Source organism: Rousettus aegyptiacus, unplaced genomic scaffold (assembly GCF_014176215.1).
Source record: "Rousettus aegyptiacus isolate mRouAeg1 unplaced genomic scaffold, mRouAeg1.p scaffold_m13_p_17, whole genome shotgun sequence".
Taxonomy (NCBI): Eukaryota; Metazoa; Chordata; class Mammalia; order Chiroptera; family Pteropodidae; genus Rousettus; species Rousettus aegyptiacus.
The window spans coordinates 41,464,819-41,479,680 of NW_023416292.1; positions in this window are offsets into that span (position 1 = coordinate 41,464,819).

Consider the following 14,862-nt stretch of genomic DNA (forward strand, 5'->3'; position numbering starts at 1 on the left):
GGAAAAGGAGCAGGGAATAGAAAGCATTTTCAGACAAACAGTGAAGGAGAATATCCCAAATCTAAGGAATGAACTGGAACTTGAAATTCAAGAAGTCAACAGAACACCCAATTATCTCAACCCCAAAAGGCCTTCACCAAGACACATTGTATTAAAGTTATCAAAAATCAACAACAGAGAGAGAATTCTCAAGGCAGCCAGGGAGAAGAAAACTATAATTTATAAAAGAAAACCCATAAGATTATCATCGGACTTCTCAGCACAAACCTTATAAACCAGAAAGGAATGGAATCAAATATTTAAACAATTAAGTAAAAAGAACTAGCAGCCCAGAATAATATATCCAGCTAAGCTCCCCTTCAGATATGAAGGAGAAATTAAGACCTTCCCAGACATACAAAAATTGAGGGAATTCTCCACTACAGGAAATACTGAAAGTGATCAGCTCACCTAAAACAAAATAACAACAACAATAAAATACATAATTAGGAGTAAAGTGACTATCAGGCAAATAAAGCAGAGGAGTTCAACCCTTACTAAGAATGGGGTATTATGAGCTTAAATAACAAGTGAATTGTTATAACAAGATAATAATGAATGGTCAGCATACACAGGGACAAACTGAGATAACAATGACTGAAAAGGGGAGGATTCAAAGACCTAAATACCCAAAGGGGAAAAGAGATAAGGCACGTGCAGAAGAAAATGGACGACTGTATATATATAACTATCGTTTGCACATTCAAAATGATAACCACACACCAAAGATTCAGAACTGAAGTATATAACATAAAACAAGAAGAACCAGAGGCAAAACCCATAAAAGCCAACCAAAATAAAGACACAGAAACATAAGGACAAGGAAGCAATGGAAACACCGAGCTACCAGAAAGCAAAAGATAAAATGGCTATAAGAAAACCTCATCTTTCAATAATCATCCTAAATGTAAATGGACTGAACTCACCAATAAAAAGGCACAGAGTTGCAGACTGGATCAAAAAACAAAACCCAACCACATGCTGCCTCCAGGAGACACATCTCAGCTTCAAAGACAAATATAGACTCAAAGTGAAAGAGTGGAAATTGATACTTTAAACAAATGGCATTCAGAGAAAAGCAGAAGTAGTAGTACTAATAAGGGATGAAATAGGCTTCAGAATAAAAAAGGTAAAGAAAAATACTGAGGAACACTTCATAATGATAAAGGGAATCATGCACCAGGAAGATATAACACTTACTAATATTTATGTTCCCAATCAGGGAGTCCTGAAATATGTAAAGCAATTACTAACAGAACTAAAGGGAGAGACAGACCAAAACACTATCGTAGTAGGGGACCTAAATACTCCACTGTTGGATACTGACAGATCATCCAAATAGAAAATCAATAAGGAAGTAACACATTAGTCCAACTGGACATGATTAATTGACATTTACAGAACCTTCCATCCCAAAACAGCTGCTTATACATTCTTCTCTAGTGCACATGGAACGTTCTCAAGAATCGACCACATACTGGGACACAGAGATAGCCTCAACAAATATAGGAGGGTTGAAATCATACCAACTATATTCTCTGATCACAATGCTCTGAAACTAGAGATCGACTGCAGAAATAAATCAGGAAAAACCACAAATACATGGAGATTAAACAACATGTTACTGAAGAATAACTGGGTCAGAGAAGAAATAAAAAGAGAGATGAAGAGATACATAGAAACAAATGATGATGATAGTACAACATAACAAAACTTTTGGGACACGGCGAAAGTGGTCATAAGAGGAAGAAAGTTCTTATCATTACAGGCCTACCTCCAAAAACAAGAACGAGCCCAAATAAACAACCTAACACTTCATCTTAAAAAACTAGAAAAGGAAGAACAAATGAAGCCTAAAGTCAGCAGATGGAAAGAAATCATCAAAATTTGAGCAGAAATAAATGATATTGAAAATAAACAAACGAAAAAAACAATAGAAAAAATAAATGCAACAAAGAGCTGGTTCTTTGAGAAGGTTAATAAAATTGACAAACCCCTGGCTAGACTCGCTAAAGAAAAAAAGGAAAGGATACAAATAAAGACAATCAGGGATGAAAAGGGAAATTACAACTGATATCACAGAAATACAAACGATTATACAAGAATACTATAAAAAAGCATATAACACCACATATAACAACCTAGAAGAAATGGACCAGTATTTAGAAAAATACAATGTTCCAAGAATGAATCAAGAAGATCTGGAAAATTGAAATAGACTTATCAGCAGTATGGAAATTAAAACAATCATCAAAAACCTACCAAAAAGTAAAAGTCCAGGACCAGATGGTTTCACCAGTGAATTCTACTAAACATTCAAAGAAGATTTAATACCAATTCTCCTCAAACTCTTCCAAAAAATTGAAGAGGAGGCAATACTTCTCAATTCATTTTATGAGGCCAATATTACTCTGATACCAAAACCTGGTAAGGATAACACTAAAAAAGAAAACTACAGACCAATATTTCTCATGAACACAGATGCAAAAATCCTAAATAAGATACTAGCAAACCGAATACAGCAACATATTAAAAAGATTATACACCACGATCAAGTGGGCTTCATCCCAGGGGCACAAGGATAGTTCAACATACGCAAATTGATTAATGTGATACACCACAAAAACAAATTAAAAAACAAGAAGCATAAGATCATATCAATAGATGCAGAAAAAACCTTCAACAAGATAACAGCACCCATTTATGATCAAAGCACTTAACAAAATCAGTATAGAAGAAAAGTACCTTAACATAATAAAGGTCCTCTATGACAAACCCTCAGTCAACATTATACTTAATGGTGAAAAACTAAAAACCTTCCCTCTAAGATCAGGAACAAGGCAAGGCTGTCCACTATTGCCAATGTTATTCAATATAACATTGGAGGTCCTAGCAAGTGCAATCGGGCAAGAGAAAGATACAAAAGGCATCCAAATAGGAACAAAGAAGTCAAACTGTCACTATTTGCAGATACCATGATTCTCTATGTAGAAAACCCTTACTAGGAACAAAACACTTACTAGGAACAATAAACAAATACAGTAAAGTTTCTGGATACAAAATCAACATTCAAAAATTCATAGCGTTCCTATACTCTAATAATGAAGTGTCAGAAAAAGAAGTGGAAATAATAATTCCTTTCATGATTGCTAGAAAAACCATAAAATACCTAGGAATAAATTTAACCAAACATGTGAAGGACCTATATAATAAAATATGCAAGACCCTATTAAAAGAAATGGAAAGATATTCCGTGTTCTTGGAAGAATCAACATAGTTAAAATGACCATATTACCTAAAGCATTAATTATACAGATTTAATGCAATCCCCATCAAAATCCCGTCAGCATTTTTTAAAGAAATAGAAAAACAAAACAAAAAAAAATCATCAGATTTGTATGAAAATACAAAAGACCTCGAGTTGCCAAAGCTGTTCTGAGAAAAAAGAACGAAGTTGGAGTCCTCACTCTGCCCGACTTCAAATTATATCACAAAGTGACAATAATCAAAACAGCATGGTACTGGCTGAAAAACAGACACACGGACCAGTGGAAAAGAATTGAGAGCCCAGAAGGAAATCCATACTTATACACGCAAATAATTTTCGAGAAAAAAAAACAAAAACATACAGTGGAGAAAGGAAAGCCTCTTCAATTAATGGTGCTGGGAAAACTGAAAGCCACCTGCAAAAGAACGAAACTAGATTGTTGTCTATTACCACACACCAAAATTAACTAAAAATGGATTAAGAACTTGAATATAAGACCAGAATCGATAAAATGCATGGAAGAAAACATAAGAACTAAGCTCAAGGGCCTTGGACTTAAAGAGGATTTTATGAATTTGACCTCAAAGGCAAGAGAAGTAAAATCTAAAATAAATGAATGAGACTACATGAAACTAAAACGCGTCTGCGCAGTAAAAGAAACCGTCATCAAGATAAAGAGACAACCATCTGAATGGGAAAATATATTCGCAAGCAACACCTCCGATAAGGGCCTAATACCCAAAATATATAAAGAACTAATACAACTCAATAATGACAAAAAAAAAATGATTCAATCAAAAAAGGGCAGAGGACCTGAGCAGACAGTTCTCCATAAAGGACATACAAATGGCCAATGAATATATGAAAAGATGCTCAACGTAGCTAGTTATTAGGGAAATGCAAGTCAAAACCACAATGAGATACCATCTCAAACCTGTTAGAATAGCTATAATCAACATGACAAGTAATAATAAATGTTGGAGAGGATGTGAAGAAATAAACTGCTGGTGGAACTGCAAATTGGTACAGCCACTATGGAAAACAGTATGGAGGTTCCTCAAAATACTAAGAATTATTCTACCATATGATCCAGCAATCCCTCTACTGGGTATTTACTCCACAAAGACTTGCAAACCCATATCCGAAAAGATATTTGCACACCCATGTTCATAGCAGCATTATTCACAGTGGCCAGGACTTGGAAGCAACCGAAGTGGTACATATATACAATGGAATATTACTCAGCCATCAGAAAAGATGAAATACTGCCATTTCAACAACATGGATGGACCTCAAGATAATTATGCTAAGCAAAATAAGCCAGACAAAAAAAGTTGAAAATCACGATATCACTTACATGGGAGATATAAACCTAAAAGCAACAAAGAAACAGGACAGAGATTCATAGACATGGGCTACAGACTAGTGGTTACCAGAAAGTAGGGGGTGGGGGAGGAGGGGGGAGGTTGACTGGGTAAAGGGGGTCAAATAAAGGGGGGTGGGGAAGGGTGAAGTGGGTAAATGGGATTAAATATATAGTAGCTGAGGAAACTGGACTTTGGGTGATAAACACGCAATATATAGATGTCAAATTATAATGTACACCTGAAGATTATATAATTGTATTAACCAATGTTACCCCGATAAACTTAATTAAAAAAATGAATGTAATATATGTAAATCAATTTCATGGTATGTAGTATGTAATAATAATTAAATGATAGCTATTATTATTATTAATAGCACTGGTATCAATGTTTCTAGGTCTAGTCCTCCAAACATATTTGTTCTTTTCTGCTTATACCCATTTTATTATTTTAAAATCATAATTACACAATACTTCTCACAGTCCATAGACCTTTCACCTAGATTCCTCACTAGATTTCGTGAGAATGGGCTTATTATCTGTGTGTCTCTTCATTCACTGTCTTCTCCACTATATGTAAATTCAACACAAGCATGCCTTAAGTCATCACCAGCCCCTGAAAACCCAGTACATAACTGTCACATAGCAAGTGCTCAATAAACAGCAGTTAAATAAATGAATGCATCATCATTCTTTTTATAAAAATGAGATAATTAAGGCTCTAATCAGTAAACTGCTTAACATTAAAGTCATTTTAACAAATAAGTGGAAGATCTAAGATTTGAACACTGGTCTTCAATATCGGAGCTCCTGCTCATTTTCTTGCACCTGGCTGTCTTGTTGTGCCTAGAGCTGCATGTGGTGGGGCTTGGGAAATCTAACTCACAGTATTCTCTAACAATTTTTCCAAGCACACTTTCCCTTTACAGTATTCTTAATGGAATATCAAAGAGGGCAACTTGTAAATCTCAGTTACTGGAGTCCTTTTGAATACCAACCACTGACATTCAAGCAGTTAGGCAGTTATTGCTGCTGGAAATCCAAAGGCCCAACCTGCATGTTACCAGTGCTTCCATCTCCAGTGGATTTACCACCAGGGACAATAAAGAAAGTAGTGAAACGGCAAAGTAAGTGTCTGAGGGTTAAAAGTCACAATAACAGTTTTCTAAAGGTTAATTTTTGTTGGGGTTATGAAAGGGAATGTTCCTTGGGAAATGGTAGGGAACAGTAGATGGTATAGTCAATTTATGCTTGTATAATTTGCTATAGTCAATAAAAGACACTGCTTTGATTTGATCAAAGTATTTTATTGCTTAGCTCTTAGATACATCACCTTAGAGCTTCATTTTAATAGCTTTATCTCTGAATAATAATAATATTTTACAGTGTTAAGATATGCTTCTCACTGCTAGCACCCATGTATTATCTTTGATTCACTGCATCCCTATGTAGGCATTATTTCCCCCATTTTCCGGATGAGGTTACTGAAACAAACAAAAGGCCAAAAACTTGCTCTAGATCTGACAGTGTGACCGTTTCAGAACTGGGGCCATTTCCTGACCTGCAGTCCAGTGCTCTTTCTCTAGCCCATCCAATTAAAGTTTATACAAATAGGTTTTGTAGTTCCGTTTAAATTTTGACTTGGTTCTAAGCCATTTATAATAAGCAAAATGTTTAATGTTTGTCAAAAAGGAAGAAAACCGAACATACACTAATTTTTCACTGGCTCTTTTTTTTCTGCATTAAATTCCACAGTCAATATCAGTAGACAGGACACTTAATATCCTCCTCATGTTTATTTGAGAATTTCAATATTTCTCACTTTTAATAAAATTCTATAGATTGAAAAAAAAATAAAAACACAATAGTGAGAACACTTTGGGGTCAGTCTCCAAATCTAATTAGCATTCTCAAATGAATACTTAGATTTTTTTTCATAGACTAGCCTTAATTGCATTTACCTTTTCAAGGCCAGAATGTCAACCTCACTCAGGTTGTTGAGGTGTGGAGTCTGCTGTGAAATCACAATGGACCCACAGGGGACTGATTAGTATTACCTGCAATTTATTAGGCAACTGCATTGACCAAACCTTATAATATTCCAAAGAAAATAGTATTCTGGTCCTTGGCTACTTAAGTATAAGAAGGAGCTTCTCAGACAAATATCTGGTTTTTCAGAATATCCACAATGCATAGTCAAAAGACAACATAATATGTTGTCTTTTTTTAAAACAATTTTAAAACAACCAAAATGCAATACCTGTGAAATATATGGTAATTAGCTTACCTTCATGACAAAGCAGAGTTCTATTTGGACCTCTTTGTTCCATTCAGAATAGGACAGCATGTGTCACACAACCCTTCCCTTTGTTACCAATACTTTGCTAGGCACATATATGGAAAAATAAAATTAAGCTAAAAGTCCCGTCCTGAAAGAAATTTCAGTGCCACTGAGGAGAAAACACTGAAACAGAGTGTACTTAGCAGATGTGCTCAAGGGAGGAACCATTTGATAAAATGTCTAGAATACTTCATCCCTGTTCCCTTCCCCCATTTCCTCCATCCCTCATATAGCTGCTCAGTATTTCAAAGGTACCTTTTGTTAATAAGTTTTGCCTTTCTTGTAGTCTGGAAGTCCCTTAAAGGAGCTAGTGTAATCCAGAGGGAAGATCCTGGGTTTTGGAGTTTGATAGTTCTAGGTTTAAATCCTGGATTTCCACTTAACAGGCTGAGGAATATTGGGCGTGTTATTTAACCTCTCTGTGCTGTCTCCTCAACTTTAAAAAATTGTTGCGAAGATATAAACAGTGACACACCTGATAAATGAAAACCGTAGATGCCCACTGAATTTCAATTTTCCTACTTTCTTCTATCATGTTGAATTTTTCTATCCCCAAATACCTTGTACCCTGTTTGTGGTTGTTGAACCTGATGTAAAAGGACAAGTGTGCCATTAGGCATCCACAAGAGATAAGTGGCAATTTTAACCCAAAGAGAAGGCTCCAATTACATTAATTTTCAGATATACATGTCGGCCATTCTGTTGAGATGGTCAATTATTTCAAAAGATCTTCCTTTGCAGAAGGACAGAACCCTATCAGAAAACAAATTCCCTTTCATGTTGTTCTTAGCCAAGAGCGGATGTCTGGTAATATGAAAACAGAGTGGTTATTTTCACAAATGAGATCTTTCTTTCTGCAAGCAGCATTGCAAAACTGACTCTGGCTCCTATCCGAGGCTTGAAGATTATGATCTGTGCAGTGTTTTTAGCAGTACTCCTGCAGTTGCATTAAAAGGCACCATGACCTCCTTAAGTGTGTGGAGAATCTTCTTCAATGTGCAATTGTAAGGGCTCAGAATTCATTGCTCCTAAACAACCAGCAGGTTCCTAACTCTATCTTTTGGGAAGTCCAATTAGCCTCTGACTAGTTGTATATTTGTACCCCCACCTCCTTTATTTTAACCCCACAGCCTTATTCGACTAGTGTAAAACATAATGCTGAGTTTGGCATTTTCCTCCTGATGTTTTACATGAGTATTTACTTGGAAAAGGATCTGCTTTAGTTATACTAACTTCCTCCTTATGATAGTGTTTTACCTAGTTTTGAATATATTATAATTAAAGCCACCTTATTAGTATGAATTATTCAATACTGCTTTGGTCATAGTTTTTCAGACCAAATTACCTAGTGCCTGGGCTGAAAAAAGCAATTAAAAGGCACCAGCCCTGACCCACAACCTAGAGTGTAGCTCAAGCAAGTTCTTTAGCCTTCCCTCCAAATAGTAACTGTGACTGCTGACAGACCCAAAGTCCTTTTTTTTTTTCCTTTTCCTCACTGGGCCTAGCCCTTGGTACAATTTGGTTTATTTAGAGAAGCAAACAGTTATAAAAGAAACCAAGGAGTTCATGTTACGTGGACTTGATAGAGGGATCTAGATAATTTAGATCAAAAAGCTAAATAAGCCTGCAGTAAAACTCAATTTTTTACCCTCTGCCTGTATTGTATTTCAGTTCAGAGCTCTTCAATTTACAATTCTGGACTAACAAGTATCTTAGCCATTACATTTCCTGACCCAATCCTAACTCCCCAATGCCTTTTTTTCTACTTCTATGTGTGAGTTATGAAAATGTTTAGTTTTTAAACACTCTATGGGGTTAAACCTTTGAAAAGCAAAACAGTCCAAGGAGCTGACCCTGAAAGTAGAGTTGAATGTCTAAAAAGATGCCACCTCTGACTCAAAATATCTTCCACAAATTGTACAAAATATTCAGTTTTTTATACTGCCATAAAGCCCAACATTCATTCATTTATTCATCAAATAATAATGAAAGTTTATAATATGCCAGGCCCTATGCAAGGTACACTTATTCCTTCATAGATTAATTTAAAATAATAAACCTCTTCTTTAAACATGCAAATATTGAATCTCTGGCAGGAATAAACTAGTTTCCAGCCATTTAAACATTGGTGTGAATTAGTTCAATCAAAACACTCTCTGCTATCTCTAACTTAGATCAATGGGTAGTACTGATGTGAACAATGGTTATAAAAAGGGGAAGTGAATTAGGAATGTAAAAAACTCTGAAAGAAAGGCTTGGCTCAGGATTCAGAGAAAGTAGGATACAGGGTTAATAGGTGTTTAAGCCTAAAGAGGCAAGAGAAGGTACAAAAAAAGGAGATGAAAGGATACCAAAGACAAACTGATTATTTAAGCACTTTGTACAACTCGGTCTAAGAAAGAAAGAGAAAACTTCTCTCCTCCTACCAATACCATATGTTCCTCTGTTCTTAGCATTCGGATTACAGGCTAGTACGTTAAAGGACATAACTGAGTTCCTCTAGGGCTAGCCTACATACATGACCATTGTTTAATTCATTCATCAGACAATTATTGTGAGCTTACCATGCTCTTTCTATGAGAAAATATCTTCCCAGTCCAAATAAACATATATGCTATATTTTGGGATCCAATCCATTTACTAGCTAGAGAATTGGTGAAGAACGATTAATCGGATTCACTTGCTCACCTCCTTAATCTCTAGGCCTATGAGTACATCAAGACAAGATCTACATCAAGGGCATAATGAACAATTCATTCATTTTTTTACTTAGGGGCCTCTCTGTAGATCATTAATCCTAAATTCATATGTAAGAGTCAGTAATGCCTATTGGTGAAGGATAATACATTCAATTTTCTACCTATTACTGTTTTGCTAATATTTACTTGAGTAACAGGACTTTAACTTGGAAGCTCCATGTTACACACTAAGACACCATAAAGAATGTATTCCAAAGGAGCTTCCAGGCCACATGCAGAATTTAAAAGGAGTGGCTGAAAAGTGGTTACAGGACTTTTGAAAACCCTCACACCCACCAAGAATGTAAAAAGGCCAAGTTTTTGAAGACTGAAAGAGGATTTATGTGGAGGGCCATTCTTTGGAAACAGCTATCACTGTGCTGTGAGTGGGGAGGGGAGAAGATACATTCCCCTCAGCTGGAGCTTAAGAGAGGGGCTAAAATGTGTGCTCCACTATGGGTCACCTGGAGTTTGGGAGGCACAGAGGACAGTTTTCTGACACACACCTAACTCCAAATGGGGAAGACCCATGAAGGGCTGATAAGGGAACAGCCAGGCAGAAGAGAATGCTTCATCTAAGTCTCAAATCACCCACACCTTAGGAAGTGTAATAGCAGGCTCTCAATGGGGTTCTCTGAACGACCTAACAGCCCATTAAAGGAAGAACCAAATTTAAACCCCAAAGTCACCATACAGCAGTATCAGCCAAATAAACCCATCCTGGCCCTTTTCCTACCTCCCTTCCAGACTCCGACAGCATCAAATATAACAACTGGTGAGGGAGGAGAAGGTAAAAAAGGATGTCAAAGTGCTGGTCTGCAACCAGTCGTTGGTGAGGATAGAAGCAGTTCCTCTGTGAATGACGTTGGAAGCTTTGCTTATTACAGGGGCCCTGAGCATTTCTAATAATTCAATGGAGACTGTGTTTGTGACTTGAGGTGGCTTCAGGGCTTTTTACTACTTACTAAAGAGTGAGTAGAAAATCTTTGGACTGCAAGAGTTTTATCCAGGGTCAGAAGAAGAACTTCTCTCCACTGAATAATATTATTAGAATAGTGGGAGACAAAATAAAGTTGTTTTTGATTACATCCCATGAGTCTTGTCATTGAATATATCAGTTATGCTTACTTTTTAAAACAGAGGGAATTGCTTAAGGTGATTCTTCTCAATAACATAAACAGACTCTAATTCATAAATTTGCTAATGGTTCTTTCCTGCTAGACAGAGAAAAAAATCTCTGGTCATTAGCTTTAATTTAGATACAGGCTTGGAGTCACAAGGAATATCTTGAGGACAAGCAAATGGCTCTAGGCTTTATTAAAACTACACTCCAATAAAACACTCTTGAAGCAATGTCCTTGAGAAATAAATACTGAAAATATATAACATACGGTTCTTTCGAAATTTGTCCAATTCTGTTTACCCTTTTGTCTCCCAGCTTATTTTCAATGATCTGTCTCTTCTACCCACTACACTAGTAGCCACAAATCCTCATGAGACAGGTCCAAAGCTAGCCGCCATAGGAATCTACTTTTTATTCTCTGATCTTCACCTCCACCACACTGCACCTCAAAGGACTTATTAATTATATCTTTTTAAAAACAAGTATAGACTAGGCTCCGGAGAGTGATATGAAGATGACTGGAATCTGCCTTCTTAAGACTATCAGTCTAGGAATGGTGTTAGGTATTTAAACAAGTAAATCACTAACAGAAACCAAAGAAATACACATCAGGAGCAAAGCAGCAGAGGTGATTAACTCTACTTGGGGAGGTCAGGGAAACAATCCCAGAAGAGGTGACAATTTGACCTGAGTCTTGACAAGTAAGTAAGGGTTTGTCAGGCAAAGAGCGAGAAGGATGGCATTTTAGGCATTGCATTAATAGGGAATAGTGACAAACATGATGGATTTTCTGGGAATGGAAAATTTAGAAAATAACAAGGACAGGAGAGAAGTCTGGGAGATGGTAAGGATCAGGTGAGATGACCCGTGTTGTACATCTTCTTGGGTGGATCCTCTACCCTGTGAATGAAAGTGAACCACTGGAGAATTTTTAAGCAAGTAGATTCCAGATTGTAAGAGGCAGAAAGTGAATGAAGTTATGTCTGCTTTCCACATGGGGACAACACCCAGATGTTTCCCTTGCTCTTCCTGAACTAACAGATGAACACATGATATCACAGTATCAGGGCATTTTAGTAAAACTGCACAGTAGCATCCACATCAAATCTAACTCAGAGAACATTCTTCTAGTTTCTGACTAAAATGTAAAAGAAAAAATTAGGTTATTGTACCTCATATCTTCAGAATAAATTCTTAAAAGGTAAACCTTGTGTTATTCTTTACAGTTCTCATGACTCTGAAACAAATACAGAATCAGAAATACAAAAATGCTGACAATTTTCTACAAGTGATGACAGTTTGTTTCAAAAATCTGAGGTTGTTATGCCATGTACTTGTCTTTTTTACTGTCTCATTTAGTCCTGTGTCTCCCTTCGTATCTCCTGCATATTGGTATTGTGAATTTTACTTTGTCTGCTCTGTTGTTTATGTTGATTCTTATCAATAAGGTCGAAATTATATTGTATTTTGGATTTACTATTTTACACATGTGGATTTACTATATTTACACATTTACTATTTATTCCCACACCGTTTCTTTTAGAGGACTAAAGAACATGGTTTTAAAATTAAAGATAATATTTACAATTCTTTTATAAAACTTTTAAGAAACCATAAAAGAAAACTTGAAAAAGTTTGGATTTTATTTTCAAGTTTTCTAAAACTATGATAGAATTTAAGAATGTTAAGAGTTAAATGAATAAAATGGTAAACTACATTTTTATTATATACTTAGTATCATGAAATATTGATTTTTTTAAGCCTGAATATATGAGATACTTGGAGGATACTTTATTCTGTGATCTTTGACAAATTGCTTTCAATAATAATTTATTATTTATATTTAGAATAAATAATCTTTGTGAATAAAAATAGAACAGTTTATCCTATTTATGGCCCAAAGCATTTTTCATTACAGCTTATTCCCTCATAACAGAACTTTGTTTCTAGTTGTAGACAGCACTTTGTTTATTGTAACACCTCTTGTTGTAGTAGTAATTTGCTGAATCTCTCTCCTTCTAAAGACTATAGGCATCATGAAGCCAGAATTCATATCCATCTCATTCATCCCTTCATTTTCATATCTTAGGCAAGATAGGTGTTCAATAAATATTTGTTAAGTGAACAAACAGAAGAAAATTTAGAATTGCTTGAAATAACATGCTGCTTGTTTGAAGACTTTTCAGAATACCCGTGGAAGGATTACAACACAAAGACAAAAAAATATTCTAAATTCAGAAAGAGCTGACATTTGAATCTCGAATGTACTATTATCCATTGTAAAAGCATTGACAAGTTAACCTGAATATCAGTCTCCTTATCTGTAAAATGGGAATAATAACAAGAAGAAGAAGAAGAGGAGATGGAGGAGGAGGAGGAGCAGTAGCAGTAGTAGTTCACAGGATGGTTTTGAGGATAAAATTAGTTATTCACATAAAGCAACCAGTTTAGATCTCTAAAAATTCTGATCTAATCTATTTGTTGTTTTTCAGTCACAAAATAGAGAAAAAGTTTAAAGGGGCAGAGATGTAAGGGAATGAAGGAAGGTGTTAAACATTTCCTTTGAGTATACATTAACATAAGTCTTAAGCATGACAATAGAAATTCAAAGGGAATTCCATCACTGCTAGGTCTTTTACCCACACCAGCAATTCATTCTCAATATTTCTATCTCTCTCTCTCTCCCTCTCTCTCATCAACATTTTCCTTTCTAATCTATTATTCTCATCACTCTGCAAACCTAGTAACATGCTTTTCTTACATCCCTTCTAGCTACAATTCTATATCTCTCCTCTTTTCAACACAACTTCTAAAATGCACTGTCTTCATTGAAATGTATCCTTTACCAAACCTGATGGTCAATTTCAGAGCTCATCTTAGCATTCTATTAGCAGCATTTGCAACAGCTGATCTCTCTCCTTCCTCCTCCCTTTTTAAAAATGTGATTCAAATATCAAAATGATTTTTCAAGTAAATATTTAAAACACTCCCACCACTATTCCTGTCCATTTCTTCACTCTATAGCTATCTACTATATAAGAAACACTTTCACTATTTTCTTATGTATATTTCTAATGTTTCTTTGTGCATACATAACTGCAGATTATATTCCTATTTCTTCTCTTTATTTTAGATAATTATTCATACATAATTCTGTTAACTATTCACACATAATTCCATATTACTGCATTTTATAAGTATAGTATAAGTTCCTGGAAAGGCGAGCCCTGGGTTAAAAGATAACACATTTGTAATTTTTATAGATATTACCAAGTTGCTATCCAATACAATAGATGAGAAACAGCTTTTTTTTCTATTTTGCATTACTCTTAATATAAGTCATTCCATCCTTACTGAAACACTTTCTTCACTAGACTTCCAGAAGACAATTCTCTCTTGGTTCTTCTCAGTCATTCATTAATGACTCTCTCATTTGCTGATTTCTTTCTATGGCCCAATCTCTAAATACTGGCATGCTCACCCTTCAGAATTATTTCCTTCTAAAACTAATCAATCTCTAACTGAGCATTCAAGCTATGGATTGGAAAACCATCTATACATTGGCAACTTTTGAGTTTAATTCTCTAGCTAGGACTTTCCTCTTGAATTCTAGATTCAGGTATTCATCAGTCTATTGAATACCTCAGAATAGTATCTAATACATATTTCAAATACAACATGTCCAAAATCAAGTTCTGATTTTCCTTCTACACCCAAACTTTACATATATCATGAAGTGATAATGCCATTTTTTTTCAATTGCATAGGGAAAAAACTATCAAGATCATCTTCAACTCCTCCCTCTCTGATATCCTACAAACTATCAAATCCTGTCGGCCCTATTTTTCAAATAAGTTTGAACCACTTTTCTTCACTTCTTCATATCACCTTACTTTAAACTACTACCATTTCTGGCCTGGTTTCTACAGTAGCAGTCTTCTGAATGGTCTCCCTGTTTCCAACCCTGCCAACTTGGAATATATTCTC